At 38.8% G+C, this 15737-nt stretch overlaps 1 protein-coding gene and 1 pseudogene across 2 annotated transcripts in view; one reads left to right on the top strand and one right to left on the bottom strand.

Moving 5' to 3' along the window:
* ARMH3 (armadillo like helical domain containing 3) overlaps window positions 1–15737 on the top strand; it is a 175564-nt gene that overhangs the window by 87298 nt on the left and 72529 nt on the right. The gene's annotated exons all lie outside the window — the stretch shown is intronic.
* LOC123577562 lies at window positions 8249–14956 on the bottom strand (annotated as a pseudogene).

Genomic DNA, 15737 nt, shown 5'->3' with positions numbered 1-15737 from the left:
CAGTCTGTTTGCTTTTCACTTGTCTTTCGTGGCTTAGTCATGCTAGTTCTTTAATTGTCAGAGTTATTTGTGTTTAAACAATTTGTCTCTCTCTTCCTGTTTGATCCTTCAGAGAGATTCTTAAAATGCAGCTGCTTAGAAACTGCTATTTTTTGAATTGAATTATAGTTGACATACAATGTTATATCAGTTTCAGGTATACGACATAGTGATTTGACAGTTCTGTTCATGGTGCAGGGCTCACCATGATAAGTGTAGTTACTGTCTGTTACCATACAAAGCTATTATAGTATTATTGATTGTATTGCCTGTGCTGTACTTTTCATCCTCGTGACTTACTTATTTTATAACTGGACATTTGTACCTTTTAATCTCCTTCACCTATACCATCAATCCCCAACCCCACCCATCTGGCAACCACCAGTGTATTGTCTGTATTTATTAGTCTATTTTTGTTTATTTGCTGTTTTGGTTTTGTTTTTTAGATTTCATATGTAAGTGAAATCATATGGTATTTGTCTTTCTCTGACTTATTTCACTTAGCATAATATCCTCTAGGTTCATCTATGTTGTTGCCAATGACAAGATTTCATTCTTTTTTATGGCTGAGTAATATTCCATTGTGTGAGAGTATATTTGTATATATACCACAAATTTATCCCTTTATCTCTTGAAGGACACTTAGGTTGCTTCTGTATCTTGGCCAACGTAAATAATGCTGCAGGAAACATAGGAGTGCATATATCTTTTCAAATTAGTATTTTTGAGAAACTACTGATTTTATTAGAACACCTGAGGTCATTAACATACAGAGCCCTGTGTTTGTTCCTTTCCATGGGCAGGTTGTTCTTTGCTTTGCCTCAAGAAAATAAAATATTATTGCTCCATCTTTAAAATACCACTTTGAAAAGAAAATCCACTTTGTATAATTGTTACTTCAAATGCCTTCACGCATCAGCTGGGCCACAAAGGAAAAATACTCTGAGGGGCCACGTACAGGACTGGAAGGAAGGCATTTGGGAAGTTCTGCTTGGAGACACCTATGCTAAATATTTCTTGCCACCACTTAGCAGATTACCCCAGTGAGGTCATATACTTTAGGATGAGGTCTGCTGACTATTAACCTAATTAGCCAAAAGAGAAAAAGAAAAATGTGAGACTAAAATCTGACCTTCATCTAACCAACTTTCAAGGTAAGTAATTTGAAGCCCTTTAATGAATCTATTCAAGTTAACATCTTAATGCTTTTCACTTAATTAGCATTTTATTAGCACCAAGTTCACAATCCTATTCTCTGGTTGCTCACAGAAATAGTGGCTGAATCACTGCAAATAGGTTTTTCTTCTGATCTGTAATTTTCTTAAGGTGGATAAAGTTTTAACTCTATGATTAATATATTAAATTTTTCTTTTATTTGGAATGCATTAACCTAAAGTTTAGTTTTTCTTTGATGATGACCTTTTATCCATTAGGCTTCCAGGACTGGCAAGAATGACTTTTTAATTTTTTTTTTTTTAATGTTTATTTATTTTTGAGACAGAGACAGACAGAGCATGAATGGGGGAGGGTCAGAGAGAGAGGGAGACACAGGATCTGAAGCAGGCTCCAGGCTCTGAGCTGTCAGCACAGAGCCCGACGCGGGGCTCGAACTCAAGAACCGTGAGATCATGACCTGAACTGAAGTCGGAGGCTCAACCGACTGAGCCACCCAGGCACCCCAAGAATGACTTTTTAGATATTACTGTGGTTAGTAACAAGCTTGGGGTTTGGAATGAGAATTTATTGCATTTCTTTGTAAGTCTCATAATTGTTCACCTTGTGAGTTTGCCTCTCGTCCCTCTGTTTGCTCCATGATCTTTTTGTTTCGATGCTGAAGCCGTCCTCCCCCTACTTCCTGCTTATGTGCTTATGTAGCTGTTTTCCTTCACCCTAAAAAATGTTCCCTCCAAAAAAAAAAAAAAAAAAAAAAAAAAGGAGGAGGAGGAGGAAAGCTTTAAATGTACACTCTGCTAGGGAGGCTAGGGAACAAGAATAGCTCTCAGCAGTCTCTAGATAGGGGGGTTCATTGAGCATAACACCCTTTGGAGCAGGCTGCATATAGAATTCTGAATGTCATGGGAAAAAAGCCCTCAGGCAGTAATCAGGGAGAGCACATTCACTGTTGATGTCCAGAGTTAGGGTTGGAAAGGGAATGTAAGGTCTCGCTCAGCCAGGCAGAGTCCCCCCAAATCCTCTTGCCCATGACCCTGTTTGAGCTACAGAATTTGCCTTAGTCACAGTTCTTTTATCAGAAAGGGTACTGATGAGTTGAGGGGAAGAACGGTTTGACACAAAGCACTTCAGCTGAAGGATGCAAGTTAGTCTAATGAAAAGTATATATGGACCGAAGCAATCAAATGATAGGAGCAGAGGCACTGGGCTGATGACTCTTGAGTAGCAAGAAGTACATGAAAATAAGCTTCTAGTCCAGTTGTCTGCTCAGAAGTGGCAGACCGGCAGGCTTACATTATCGCCTGGGTTAGAATTTATCAGTAATGACCTTTCTTGTGTTAATCAGACCCTGCTGATCCCCCATTACAGAGAATGAAAAGCATTATGCAGATTAAAACAAAGCACCAAAATGAGGCTGCTATAATATCGTTTCCCCAGTGACTGGGAGTATTACATATTATTCTAATAGTTGCTGTTCCCTAATCTCTTAAGACTACAGCTAGAAATAAAAAACCCAACACTGAATCCCATGTGGTTAATCATCTGTTTTGCCCTAACTTGGTTTGTGTTGCCAAGTGAGGTTTTGCATTAGGTCATAGCTGGGCTTGGTGAACCGCAATGCAGTAAGGAAGTCTTTGTTGAGCAGATTCAGATATTTGTAACGAAATATTAAGATTACTATTTGGGGCTGCTGTGATTTTAGGTAAGTGCGACTTTAGTGTGTCAAACCCCTCCTTACCTCAATGTGAAATTTCTTTGGGGTCTTTTTCCACTTTGCCTTTTTAAAGGAAAATTTCAAGAAAATATACATAACATAAAATTTACCATTTTAACTATTTTTAAGTCTATGTTTCTGTGGCATTAAGTAAGCCCACATTGTTGTGCCACTATCACTATGAGCCATCTCTTTCATATTCTTCAATTGAAACTGAAACAGTAACTCGTTCCCTCCTCCCCTCAGCCCCTGGCAGTCACCATTCTGCTTTCTGTGTCTATGAGTTTGACTACTATAGGAACTTTATATAAGAGAAATTAAGCAATATTTGCACTTTTATAACCAACTTATTTTACTTAGCATAATGTCCTCAAGGTTCTGTGTTGTGTTATGTATCAGAATATCCTTTTTTCCTTTTTTTTCTTAAGTTATCTCTGTACTCAATGTGGGGCTCAAACTCAAAACCCTAAGATCAAGAGTCACATGCTCCACTGACTGAGCCAGCCAGGAGCTCCTCCTTCCTATTTTTTTTAAGGACTGAATAATATTCCATTGTATGTATACCACATTTTATTTACCCACTTATCCATTGATGCACCCTTTGCTTCTACTCTTTGGCCATTGTGAATAATGCTTTTATGAACATTGGTGTACAATTATTTGAGAACCTGCTTTTTCTTCTTTTTTTAGTGTTTAGGTTTATTTTATTGTTTTTAAAGTTTATTTACTTATTTTGAAAAAGAGAGCAGGGGAGGGGCAGAGAGAGAGAGAGAGAGAATCCCAAGCAGGTTCCATGCTGTCAGCACAGAGCTTTACACAGGGCTTGAACTCACAAACTGTGAGACCATGAAATCAAGAGTCTGAGGCTTTAACTGACTAAGCCTACCCGGTGCCCTAGCTTTTTCTTCTTTTCTTCTACCCAGAAGTAGAATTGCTGATCTATGGTAATTTAATTTTGGGGGGAATCACCATAACGCTTTTCTACAGTAGCTGCACCATTTTACATTCCCACCAACAATGCCTAAGGGTTCCAATTTCTCCATATCATCGCCAACCCTTATTGTTTTCTATTATTATTATTATTATTATTATTAATTTTTTTTAATATTTATTGGGTTACCTGGGTGGCTTAGCCCGTTAGACATCTGACCCTTGATTTCATCTTGGCTCAGGCCATGATCTCATGGTTCATGGGTTTGGGCCCCACTTTAGGCTCTACGCTGGCAGTGGATCCTGATTGGGTTCTGTCGCTCCCTCTCTCTGCCCCTCCCCCTCTTGTGCGCGCGCGCGTGTGTGTGTGTGTGTGTGTGTGTGTGTGTGTGTGCGCGCGCGCGCGCTCTCTCTCTCTCTTTCAGAATAAATCAACTTAAAAAAAATTGATTTATTTTGTGAGAGAGTGTGCGTGTGCACACATGCACCCATGCACACACATGTTGGGGGAGGGGTAGAGAGGGGGGAGAGGGAGAGTGGGTGAGTGAACAAGGGAGCATGAAATGGGGAGGGACGGAGGGAGAGGAGACTGTCAGTCTGTCCTTTCTGTGGGGCCCGGTGTGGGGCTGAATCCCACAAATCCTGAGATCATGACCTGAGCTGAAATCAAGAGTTGAATGCCTAATCAACTGAGCAATGCAGATGCTCGTGTATTTTTTTTTTTAATGTTTGTTTGTTTTTGAGAGAGAGAGAGAGAGACAGCGACTGAGTGTAAGTGGGCAAGGGGCAGAGAGAGAGGGAGACAGAATCCAAAGCAGGCTCCAGGCTCTGAGCTGTCAGCATAGAGCCCGACGCTGGGCTCAAACACACAAACTGTGGGATCATGACCTGAGCTGAAGTCAGGGCTTAATCGACTGAGCCACCCAGGAACCCTGGCCCTCTATTTTTTGATAATAGCTTTCCTAATGGATGTGAAGTAGTATCGAATTGCAGTTTTGGCTTGCATTTCCCTAATGACTAGTAGTATTGGTGATCTTTACATGTGCTTATAGGCTATTTGTCTATCTTCTTTGGAGAAATGTCTATTCCTATCCTTTACCAATTTTTAAATTGGGTTGTTTGGGTTTTTTGTTGTTGAGTTTTAGGAATTCTTTATATATTCTGGATACCAATCTCTTATGAGGTATATGGTTTGCAAATATTTTTTTCCCATGGATTGCCTTTTCATTCTGTTGATCATGTCCTTTGATGCACAAAAGTTTTTAATTTTGATGAAGTCCAGCTGATCGTTTTTTTCTTTTGTTGACCATGCTTTTGGTGTTATATCCAAGCAATCATAGCTAATTCAAGTCCTGCAGCTTTCCCATGTTTCCTTCTAAGAGTTTTATAGTTTTAGCTGTTACATTTAGGTCTTTGATACATTTTGAGGGAAGTTTTGTATATGGTGCAAGGTAAGGGTCCAACTTCATTTTTTTGCATGTGGGTATGGAGTCTACCCAGCACCCACTTTGCTTTTTTGATATAACACAGTTATGATTTCTTAATTTGAATCAGGCTGAATTAACTTGTAAGCACAGAAATGGAGACTCCACATTTTTTTCTGTATGCATCTGTTGTGTTTTGTGTTTTAGGTTTGCTCATTCCTCTGCTTGTTTAGAGATGGCATAACATAGTGATCAAGAGCAGGGTCTCTTAAGAGTTAAGTTGTGTGAGTTTGAGTCTAAGCTCTACCACTTACTTTGGACAAATTCTTTAACCACTCTTTGCTCTTCCTCATGGAATGGGGGTCATTGTTGAGATGATTAAATGACAATATATGTAAAGCACTTGGAATAGTGCCTAGCATACCATCAGTGCTATATAAGTGTTCATTGTTATCATCTTCTTAAAAAGTTGTTCTTAAGGTGCAAGTCTGGAGGTCTTACCAACCTTGGTTCTAATGATCTGCATGAGACTTCATTCTAGACAAGCAACCCCCTTCCCTATCCAACTGTATTCATTTCTCTTGGCTTTACTCATGTGGACTTAGAAGGGACCAGAAATATAGAATGATACCATTTACAACCTGACATCAGGGGCCCCATTGGAACTTAGGTTGTCAGTCTGTATCTTGGCATCATCATTGGGAAAATAGTTTGGACAGGGAGAGTTTATGTTTTCCCTTACTTCTAGCCCTTTGAGGAGATATTTCACCAAGAAACTTTGGCTTTACTATTTTAACACTTCCTTCTTCCCATTAATGTGGTTAAAGAGAATGTGCCCAAAAGGAATATGCTTATAACTGCAAAGATACTAATCAATGTGTTCTAATGTCTGATTGGAGGGATTATAGATATTTTAATTTTTTCTTACATTTTAATTTATTAAAAACATTTGGCTGTGGATTTTTTTTTTTAGATGCCCTTTATTTGTAAGTTGACAAAATTCCCTTTTTATTGAGTGGTTGTTTTTTTTTTTTTTTTTTTTTTTTTTTTTGTCATAAAAAGGTATTGGGTTTTGTCAGATGCTTTTTCTGTGTCTATTGAGATGATTTGTTTCTTATTCTATTGATACAACTATATATGTTGATTTTCACATGTTAAACCAGCCTTGCATTCCTGGGATAAAGTCCACTTGGTTAAGGTGTATAATTCTTTTTATATGTTGTTGGATTCAGATTGGTAGTATTTGCTGCATTTTTGTACCCACATTCGTCAGAGAGATTGTTCTGTAGTTCTCTTTCCTTGTGGTCTTTGTCTGGTTTTGACACCAGGGTAATGGTGGCCTCATAGAATGAGTTGGGGAAATGGTCCCTCTCTTCAGTTTTTTTTAGAAGATTTTAAAGGATTTAGAGATTCTTTAAATCTTTGGTATAGTTCATCCATGAAGCCATCAGAGCCTGGACTTGTATTCACAGGTAGTTTTTTAAAAATAGTAATTAAATCTTTTTGCTTGTTTTATAGGTATGTTCAGATTGCCTGTTTCTTTTTGAGTTAGTTTCAATAATTTTGGTTTTTTTTCTTGTTTTTTGAAAAATATTTTAATGTTTATTTATTGATTTTGAGAGAGAGAGAAAGAGTTGAGCAGGAGAGGGGCAGAGAGAGAATCCCGTGCAGATTCTGCAGTGTCAGCACAGAGCCCAATGTGGGTTTCAAACTCAAAAACTGTGACATCATGACCTGAGCGGAAATCAAGAGTCAGTTCTTTAACCGACTGAGCCACCCAGGCGCTCCTAGTTTCCGTATTTGTGTCTTCCTAAGAATTTGTCCATTTCATCTAAGTTGTCTAATTTATTGGCATACAGTTGTTTATAATGGTACTTTATAATACTTTAGTGTTTCTGTAAGGTGAGTAGTAATATTCTTTCATTTCTGATTCTAGGAATTTGAATTTCTTCTCTTTTATCATTCTAACTAAAAGGTTTGTCACTTTTGTTGATCTTTTCAAAGAACCAGCTTTTGGTTTTATTGGTTTTCTTTTTTGTTTTTCTATTCCTTATTTCATTAATTTCTACTCTTTATTATTTTCGTCCTTCTGCTTATTTTAGGCTTAAACGTCATAAAAAAAAACCCTCAATGTTACATTAGTTTCAGGTGTACAGTATAATGATTGACAAGTCTATACAACACGTCTATATGTTATGCTCAAATTTTACATGGTAGAAATAATATAGGGTGGGGATGCCTGGGTAGCTCAGTTGGTTAAGCATCTGACTCTTGATTTCAGCTTGGGTTATGAACTCAGGGTCATAGGATTGAGCTCCCCATTGAACTCTGTGCTGAGTGTGGAGCCTGCTTGAGGCTCTCTCTCTCCATACCTCTCTGCCTTTCCCTCATGTTCTCTCTCTCTTTCAAAATAAATAAATTAAAAAAAATAATACAAGGTATATTCTCTGACCACAATAGAATGAAATTAAAAGTCAACAACAAAAAGAAATTTGATCAGAGGATATATCTTGTATTATTTCTGTCATTTAAAATTTTTGAGGTTTATTTTATGGCCTAGCATATTATCTATCCTAGAAAATGTTCCGTATGTCCTTGAGGAAAATATCTATTCTGCTGTTGTTGAGTGTACTCTTTTCTAGATGTCTGTTAGGTTTAACTGATTTTTAGTGGTGGTCAAGTTTTCTGTTTCTTTGTTGATCTTCTGTCTAGTTGTTCTAGCCATTATTAAGGAATGGGTATTAAAGTCCCCCAATTTTTATTAGGTTTTTATTTTATTTTATTTATAACTAACACATAACATTATTTACTTCACTGAAAGCCTTATGGTACATACCAGGTTTAATAGAATTGACCTCAGTTTTGTTCACACTGACTCCAGTGAGTTGTATTTGGGTTTTCTGTGCTTGAGACTGCTTGATTTCTGCTGTTGCTGTTGGTTTGTTTTCTTTCAGGATCAAGGTGGGTACTTTCATATAAAATCTTATTTTTAGTTCCTTCTCTGGCAATTCTTTTCTCAATTTTTAGCCTTGCATAATTATACTTAAAATGGAACCAGCTTCCTAAAGCCACCAAGATAAATCTTCCTACTCCAACATCACATGATCTTCTAATTCTACTAAAATGCCCAAGGCCAGCCACAGAAGATCCTAATGAACCATACAATATTGAATCCCATGCACAGGGAATGTGTTCCACATCTAAAATTCCTAGTTAAAGGGCTTCCGCTTTGCTGGTTTGCCAGGCAGTGGTGTGGCGGCCCTGGGCTCTAGTACCCAATTTTTATTGTTGAATTGCCTCAGCTTTTATTTCTGTCATGACATACCTTTTTTCATTCTTTTACTTTCAACCTATTTGTATCTTTGAATCTAAAATGTGTCTCTGGTGGATAGCATATAGTTGGATCTTGTTTACTTTAGTCTGACAGTCTCTGCCTTTTGATTGGGTTATTTATTCCACTCACATTTAGTGTTGTTGTTGATATAATTGAACTATGTCTGCCATTTCATTTCTAGTTTGCTGTGTGTTTCATGAATTTGTGTTCCTCTGTACCTTTATTTTTATTTTTTTAAATGTTTGTTTATATTTGAGGGAGAGAGAGAGAGTGAAAGTGTGAGTGGGGGAGGGGCAGAGAGAGAGGGAGACACAGAATCCGAATCAGGCTCCAGGCTCTGAGCTGTCAGCTGTCAGCACAGAGCCTGACGCAGGACTCCAACTCGTGAGCTGTGAGATCATGACCAGAGCCAAAGTCCAGCGCTTAACTGACTGAGCCACCCAGGTGCCCCAACTTTTTTTTTTAATTAAAAAAAACTTTTATTTTAGAGAGAGCATGAGTGGGGGAGGGGCGGGGGGGAGAGAGAGAGAGAGAGAGAGAGAGAGAGAGAGAAAGAGAGAATTCTAAGCAGGCTCCATCCCATGGCCCTAGGATTATGACTTGAGCCAAAATTAAGAGTTGGACACTCAACAAACTGAGCCACCCATGTGCCTTTTCTCTGCACCTTCTTAACTGCCTTCTTTTGCATTAAGTAAATATTTTTCAGTGTAGCACTTTGATTCTTTAATGATTTTTTTTCACTGTTTCTTTTAGTTACTTCGTTAGTGGTTGCTGTAGGGTTTACCATATACATAAACATCTTAACTTATTGGAATCACAAACTGTTTAGATTATACTAAATTCCAGTGAGATACAGAAACATAACTCTTCCGTAGCTCTAAATAACATACACATGCAACACTCACTTCAGTGAACTTTATTTGCCAAAAGCACACTAAAAAGGAGAATTTCATGTATTTCCTGAGGAAGTAAGGATGCATTAGAAACAGGACCCTAATTTTATTTACTTTATCACGTCTGGAGCTAAGACTAGGTGAGAATGGGGAAATAGTCTGTTTAGAGTTTAGATACATCTTGTTAAGAGATTCTGTCACAGGTGGGTGTTAAACACAGCATTCTAGATCCTGCTCCATTCTTCGGTGAGCTGATAGCCTACGGCTCAAAATATATTGAGCTCATTGTCTCTTGATGCTTGCATGTTGAGCTTTGTAACAAATAGAGTATGGTGCAAAAGGAATAGCACTAATTGGTATATGTAATTTTGAGAGAAGGACACAGTAGTTTGATGTGGAATGGATGAAGGTGTGTTCATTTATGTCTGGAGTCAGTGTTGATTTGTGGAAAATCATCTTGTCCTGTGCTCCATCTTTTGCATCTCATTTTCTCCCACCAAGGTAGGGGCTGCTAATTGTGGCCTGTTTTTATTCACTCAGATAAGGGACTATTTCTGGCATATGACTCCTAGGAGAAAAGAAGCCAACCTTGAGCTCAGCCCTCTGTCCTGAATCAAGCTCTTGGACTGTAAAACAGGACCTCCTTAGTGGGCCCCAGGTGCATGCTCTGAGAGTGTCAATTGAGGCCTCCCAGGTGTGGGGCCTCAACTTTTGTCAACACTGGGTTTTATAGGAATGTGAATAGCCAACTTAAGGAACCTTGTAAATGGTGAGTTAGTTGGAAGAGATCTTATACATATCTGGTGACCTTATTTTGAATGCTCTTTTGGAAAACAATTAGTCTTTTTGCTTGTTAATTACATTGATTTTTTCTCTTTCTTTTTTTTCTTCTTTTTTAAAAAAGTTTATTTATTTTGAGAGAGAGAGAGAGAGAGAGGGAGAGAGAGAAGGGTAGAGAAAGGGAGAGACAGAATCCCAAGCAGGCTTTGCTCTATTAGCGCAGAGCCTGACATGGGGCTTGAACCCACAAACCTTGAGATCATGACTTGAGCTGAGATTGAAAACTGGATTCTTAACAGATGAGCCACCCAGGCACCACGATATTTTCCTTCCTTCCTTCCTTCCTTCCTTCCTTCCTTCCTTCCTTCCTTCCTTCCTTCCTTCCTTCCTTCATGTTTATTTAATTTTGAGAGAGAGAGACAGAGAGTGCGAGCTGCAGAGCGGCAGAGAGGGAAGGAGACAGAGGAGCCAAAGCACGTTTCAAACTGTCAGCACAGAGCCTGACATGGGGGTCAAACCCACAAACTGTGAGATCATGACCTAGCTGACGTTGGATACTTAACTGACTGAGCCACCCAAGTGACCCTATTTTTCTCTTTCTTAATGAATTATGGCAAGTACTTAACTTGAACATTTTGGAGGTGGTTTGGAGGGACTGTTTTTGTGACTGAGCCAGTGATACTAGAGTAGCTGTTTCTGGGTGACTAGAGGTAATTAAGAGTCCTGGGCCTTGAGGGAAGTTGAAAGGGCTTGATTCTGAGCAGACAGTTGTAGGTGAAATTGGCAGTTTCTTCCAGAGTGTTCTAGCCCTTGGTCCCAGGTGTGTGAGTGAATGGCCCCCACGTGGTAGGAGAACAAATTCTCTCCTCTTTTTAGGTCCACAGTCCTTCAACATTCTGTTTCTCTAAATGTGTTTATACACGGCAAAGTCCTGTTGTTTGTGCTTGTGCCACCGGTAATTGATTGGATCTGCTTTCCTGTAATTCTGTGGTGTGGTAAATTAACTTTAGGTTTTTAAACTTAGCATTAACTTTTTTATGGCTCTCGGAGATGAGCCATCTGACATATGTCCTTTATTCTGCTAGTCTTTTAATCAGCAGATCCTACCCTGTGCCTTTTCCAGTTTCTTATTACGTAAGCATCAAAAACCTGGGAAGAGAGAGATTCAGAGAGAGAAAGAATGAGTAAGCGAAAGGGTGGTGTATTTGTGTGAGATAGACTTGAGATCCTTTCTTTAGAAGCCTCTGGTCTTAGGAACATTTCTTTATTCTTCTGTTTCTGTCACTGCTTCCTTGTCTTTACATCTGTTTCTAAATGCTAGGAGTTGAGAACCAGAGGGGCAGTCAAGATGACCTAGAATTATTGCTGTTTTAGTAGGTGAGAAAGAAAGGTATTTCCAGTTGATTCATTAGATAATTGGGTCAGAAGGTTGGGAAGGGGCTAGAGTCTATAGCAGTCCAAAGCCTATCTGTCACTCCTGGGCCTTTGCTCTTTCCCAGCCAGCTCTTCTCCTTCTCTGGCTCTCTGGAGATGGCCTGCTTCTGCTGGTACAACTGTCCTTGGTCCTTTAGGGATGTGCTGCTCCCTAATTGTCATTGATCCCAAGGTAAGACAAAAAGTTTCATTTTCACTTGAGAAAAGGTTGATTTTTTTTTTTTTCTTCTTGAAAAGGAACTCTCACTAAGTAGGAAGTATAGACACTTAATCATGACTTAGTTCACAAATGCTGGGGTTTTTAAAAATTTTTTTTAATGTTTTTATTTATTTTTGAGAGAGAGAAAGACAGAATACTAGTGAGGGAGGGACAGAGAGAGAGGGAGACACAGAATCCAAAGCAAACTCCAGACTCTGAGCTGTCAGCACAGAGCCCAACACAGGGTTTGAACTCATGAACCGTGAGATCATGACCTGGGCCGAAGTCAGATGTTTGACTGAGCCACCCAGGTGCTCCTCACAAATGCTGGTTTCTAATTGTAACTTCTATAAATCCTAGCCACAAATGGGATCAATAGGCATAATTTAGATCCTTAATTCCTTTCCTTTTTCCATCCAACATCTAGGGCAGTTAAAAAAGTCTTTTAAAATTGTGGGCAGTTCTTTACCTTATCCCTTAATTTTCTCTCTCCATTTTTCTTTCCGAAAAATTGGGCTGGAACTCTGGTCATATAACTCAGATATTCTAACTCCATAGAACACAGTAGATTGTTAATCTGTTAGTGGGTTCTAGAACCTATTACAATTGGGTAACAATATATCATCCTGGTCAGCAAACCCAACAGGCTTCTCTTCAGTAGGTGAAATTTTAGTTTTCTTTGGATTATTGTGAACAAAAAGAGGAGTGTTTTGGGCTCCGTAGGAGCGTGATCACTCTAATTAAATTCTCAGATTTATACCAGATACCGCATACCATACTTCGTCTTTTCTATGGGACTTTGATCTTACAGATTAGCGGTGCCAGGATCACAGAACCTTAAAAGCTAAAAGAACTGAAGAGGCCATCTACTCTGGTCTGCTTCCCAAAGCAGAAATCTCACTTATTGGGGTCACAGCCTGCCTCTCCTTGAATACTTAGTGAAAATAGTGCTTAATACTTTAGGATATAGACTATTCAGTTTTTTAAATAATGAGAATCGTAGGGCATCTGGCTGGCTCAGTTGGTGGAGCATGTGACTTGTGATCTTGGGGTTGTAAGTTTGAGTCCAACTTTGGGTGTAGAGATCACTTAAAAAAACAAAATCTTTGTAAAAATGATGAGAATCTTTTCCTCATGTTGGAATCTTCCTCTTTATAACCTGAACCTTTAGATGTAACACCAAAAAATGTACTCTGTCTTCTATATATTAACTTCTTCAAAGGGCTAAGATGTATACTACTGCCTTTCTGTACTATCCTTTCTTCCTTCAGTTGTTATTCATTTGCCATGGTTTTTAAAATATCTGGCATACTGTGACTGTCCTTTAGATATATATTTAAAAAAATTTTTTTTACATTTATTTATCTTTTGAGAGACATAGAGCACAAGTTGGGGAGGGGCAGAGAGAGAAGGAGACACAGAATCCAAAGCTGGCTCCAGGCTCTGAGCTGTCAGCACAGAGCCCGACGCGGGGCTCGAACTCACAAACCGTGAGATCATGACCTGAGCCGAAGTCAGACGCTTAACCGACTGAGCCACCCAGGCGCCCCGATAGTGAAAATCTTAAACAGGCTCCACGCCCATCTCAGACAGTGAGATCATGACCTGAGCCGAAATCAAGAGTTGGACATTTAACCAACTGAGCCACCCAGGCACCCCGAACTTTTCTTTAACCTAAATGAAACTCTTTATCCTTACTATATTGTTTTAACTTTATTTATTTTGAGAGAGCGAGAGCAAGCAGGGAAGGGGCAGAGAGAGAGAGACAATCCCAAGCAGGCTCTCTGCTGTCAGCACAGAGCCCAACACAGGGCTGAGCCCACGAACTACAAGATCATGACCTGAGCCAAAATCAGGAGTCAGACACTTAATCAGCTGAGCCACCCAGGCGCTCCACTCTTTATCCTTATTAAATATATCTTGTTCATTGCAGCTCATCATTCTAGTTTATCAGGATATTTTTTGAGTCCTGATGATGTCATTCTGTGTATTGGTTTTCTTTTGCAGCTTTGTATCATCAGCACATTTGATAACTATGCCTTCTAAATTTTTGTCCAGATGCTTTGATCTAATCCTGACTCTGCTACTGATTTGGTGGATGATTTGGGAATATTTTCTCTCCTTTTTGGGTTTTGGCTTGCTGCTATTATATAAAATGGCCTCAAAAACTGGGGGAAAAAAAAAAAAAACCTCCTTAAGAATCAACTGCAAAGCTCTTTGTAAAGAATAAATTTGTGAAGAAAAAACTGTGGGTGGGGAATCATCAGCCAGGGCCAGACTAGAAAAATAAAATCCTTTTATAGAAAAAATCAGAGACAACAATCTTCATAGAATGGTTCAAGTCTTCCTCTGTCCTCCTACTCTCCCAAAACCCCAAGAGGGAATTTACCAGTTGAAATAAATTAAAAAATAATAACATAAAAAAGAAAAAAAAAGAAGGAAAAAAAGATTGTTGCAAGTGTTAGTTCTTATTATATTGAGAAATTAAAACCTAACAGAGAACATTGAAGAGGCGGTTTGGAGTGAGGGTAGGTGGGAGAGCTTTACTGAGAAAGAAGATGCTCTTTACTGTTTTCTCTTTTAATTAGTAGTAAGCTTGGTGGTCACAGTAAAGGCTCTTCTGAGTTGGGGTCCATAGGGAGAGAAGGAAACTCACTGCTGCCTGCTATTTCTCCTCTAAACAAGCCTTGCCTTGTGCATTGCCTTTCCCCTGGGTTCTTAAAGAAGGTGTGTGATCATCTAAAACTGAAACTGAGGCAGCGTTTTAAGCAGGCAATTAATGACATGGTAAGAATTTTTAGCTTCAGTACATTAATTGTTAAATGAATTGTGTCTGCATTTTACTGTCATTTTACTGTGATATCAGCCTAATTACATATATAGTGTTACAGAGTGGAAGATAATAATAAGCAGAATTATGCACTCAGTGATCAGACTTCAGGAATTTCTAACACTGAAGAAAGATTTTCTTCTTAAACTGTCTCTTGCTGTTCTTTTTATGTGTAGGTTTTGATTAATTTTACCTCGATTATACATGTATCCCTGGGGCCCAGATATTGTGCATGCTCTAGCAAAGTGGGCTTCTATTGTAAGAGGTTTAATGAGATTTTTTGTTCTAATTGGTTTCCATATAATTTCTTTTAAAACCAATAACATGTGAGGGGGATGTCAAACACAGGGTGCAAAATGTATTTTCACTGCCCTGAACACCAAAAAACATTAATTTCTCTCTCATTTGACATTATTTTCATATAATGAAAATTCTCGATCTCAAGGAAGTTCCAGAGACAGTGGTTCTCATTGATCTCCCCTTTCCTTTATTCATGTTGGTGACATCCGTGAAAAGGCAGCAGGATTGCTTACCTGTAGTTGGAACTCAGTCTGGGTAGAAGGGAGTGAAAGATTTCTGACTAGGGTTTTGACTGTGCATCATCTTCCTTATGGGATAATTTTCTAACTGGGATTCAGATAGGGATGGATTAAAGACTGTTCCTTTGCCCATTTAATCGGAATTAATTTCCTGCTTGAAAAATGTGAACTATTTGATAAGTTCTAAAAAGTACTATATTAATGTGTATTTGTAATAAAGCTTGATCCTAAAATGAATATCTGTGAGCCACTCACGCCAATCGATAGAATGTTACCAACTCACTGAAAACCTTTCTATTTTAATTATACATATAGTAAAATGTGCAAAATCGTAGGTGTGTAATTGGACAGCTTTTTACGTATGTATATACCTCTGTAATACATCCAGTTCAAGACCTAGAGCCTTCCCATTGCTCCAGAAAGTGCCTCGTGACTCTCCTTTTCCCCA

The sequence above is a fragment of the Leopardus geoffroyi genome, chromosome D2 (genome assembly GCF_018350155.1).
Source record: "Leopardus geoffroyi isolate Oge1 chromosome D2, O.geoffroyi_Oge1_pat1.0, whole genome shotgun sequence".
Taxonomy (NCBI): Eukaryota; Metazoa; Chordata; class Mammalia; order Carnivora; family Felidae; genus Leopardus; species Leopardus geoffroyi.
The sequence above is the reverse complement of the archived record's forward strand: the minus strand, read 5'-3'. Positions and strand labels throughout refer to the sequence as shown.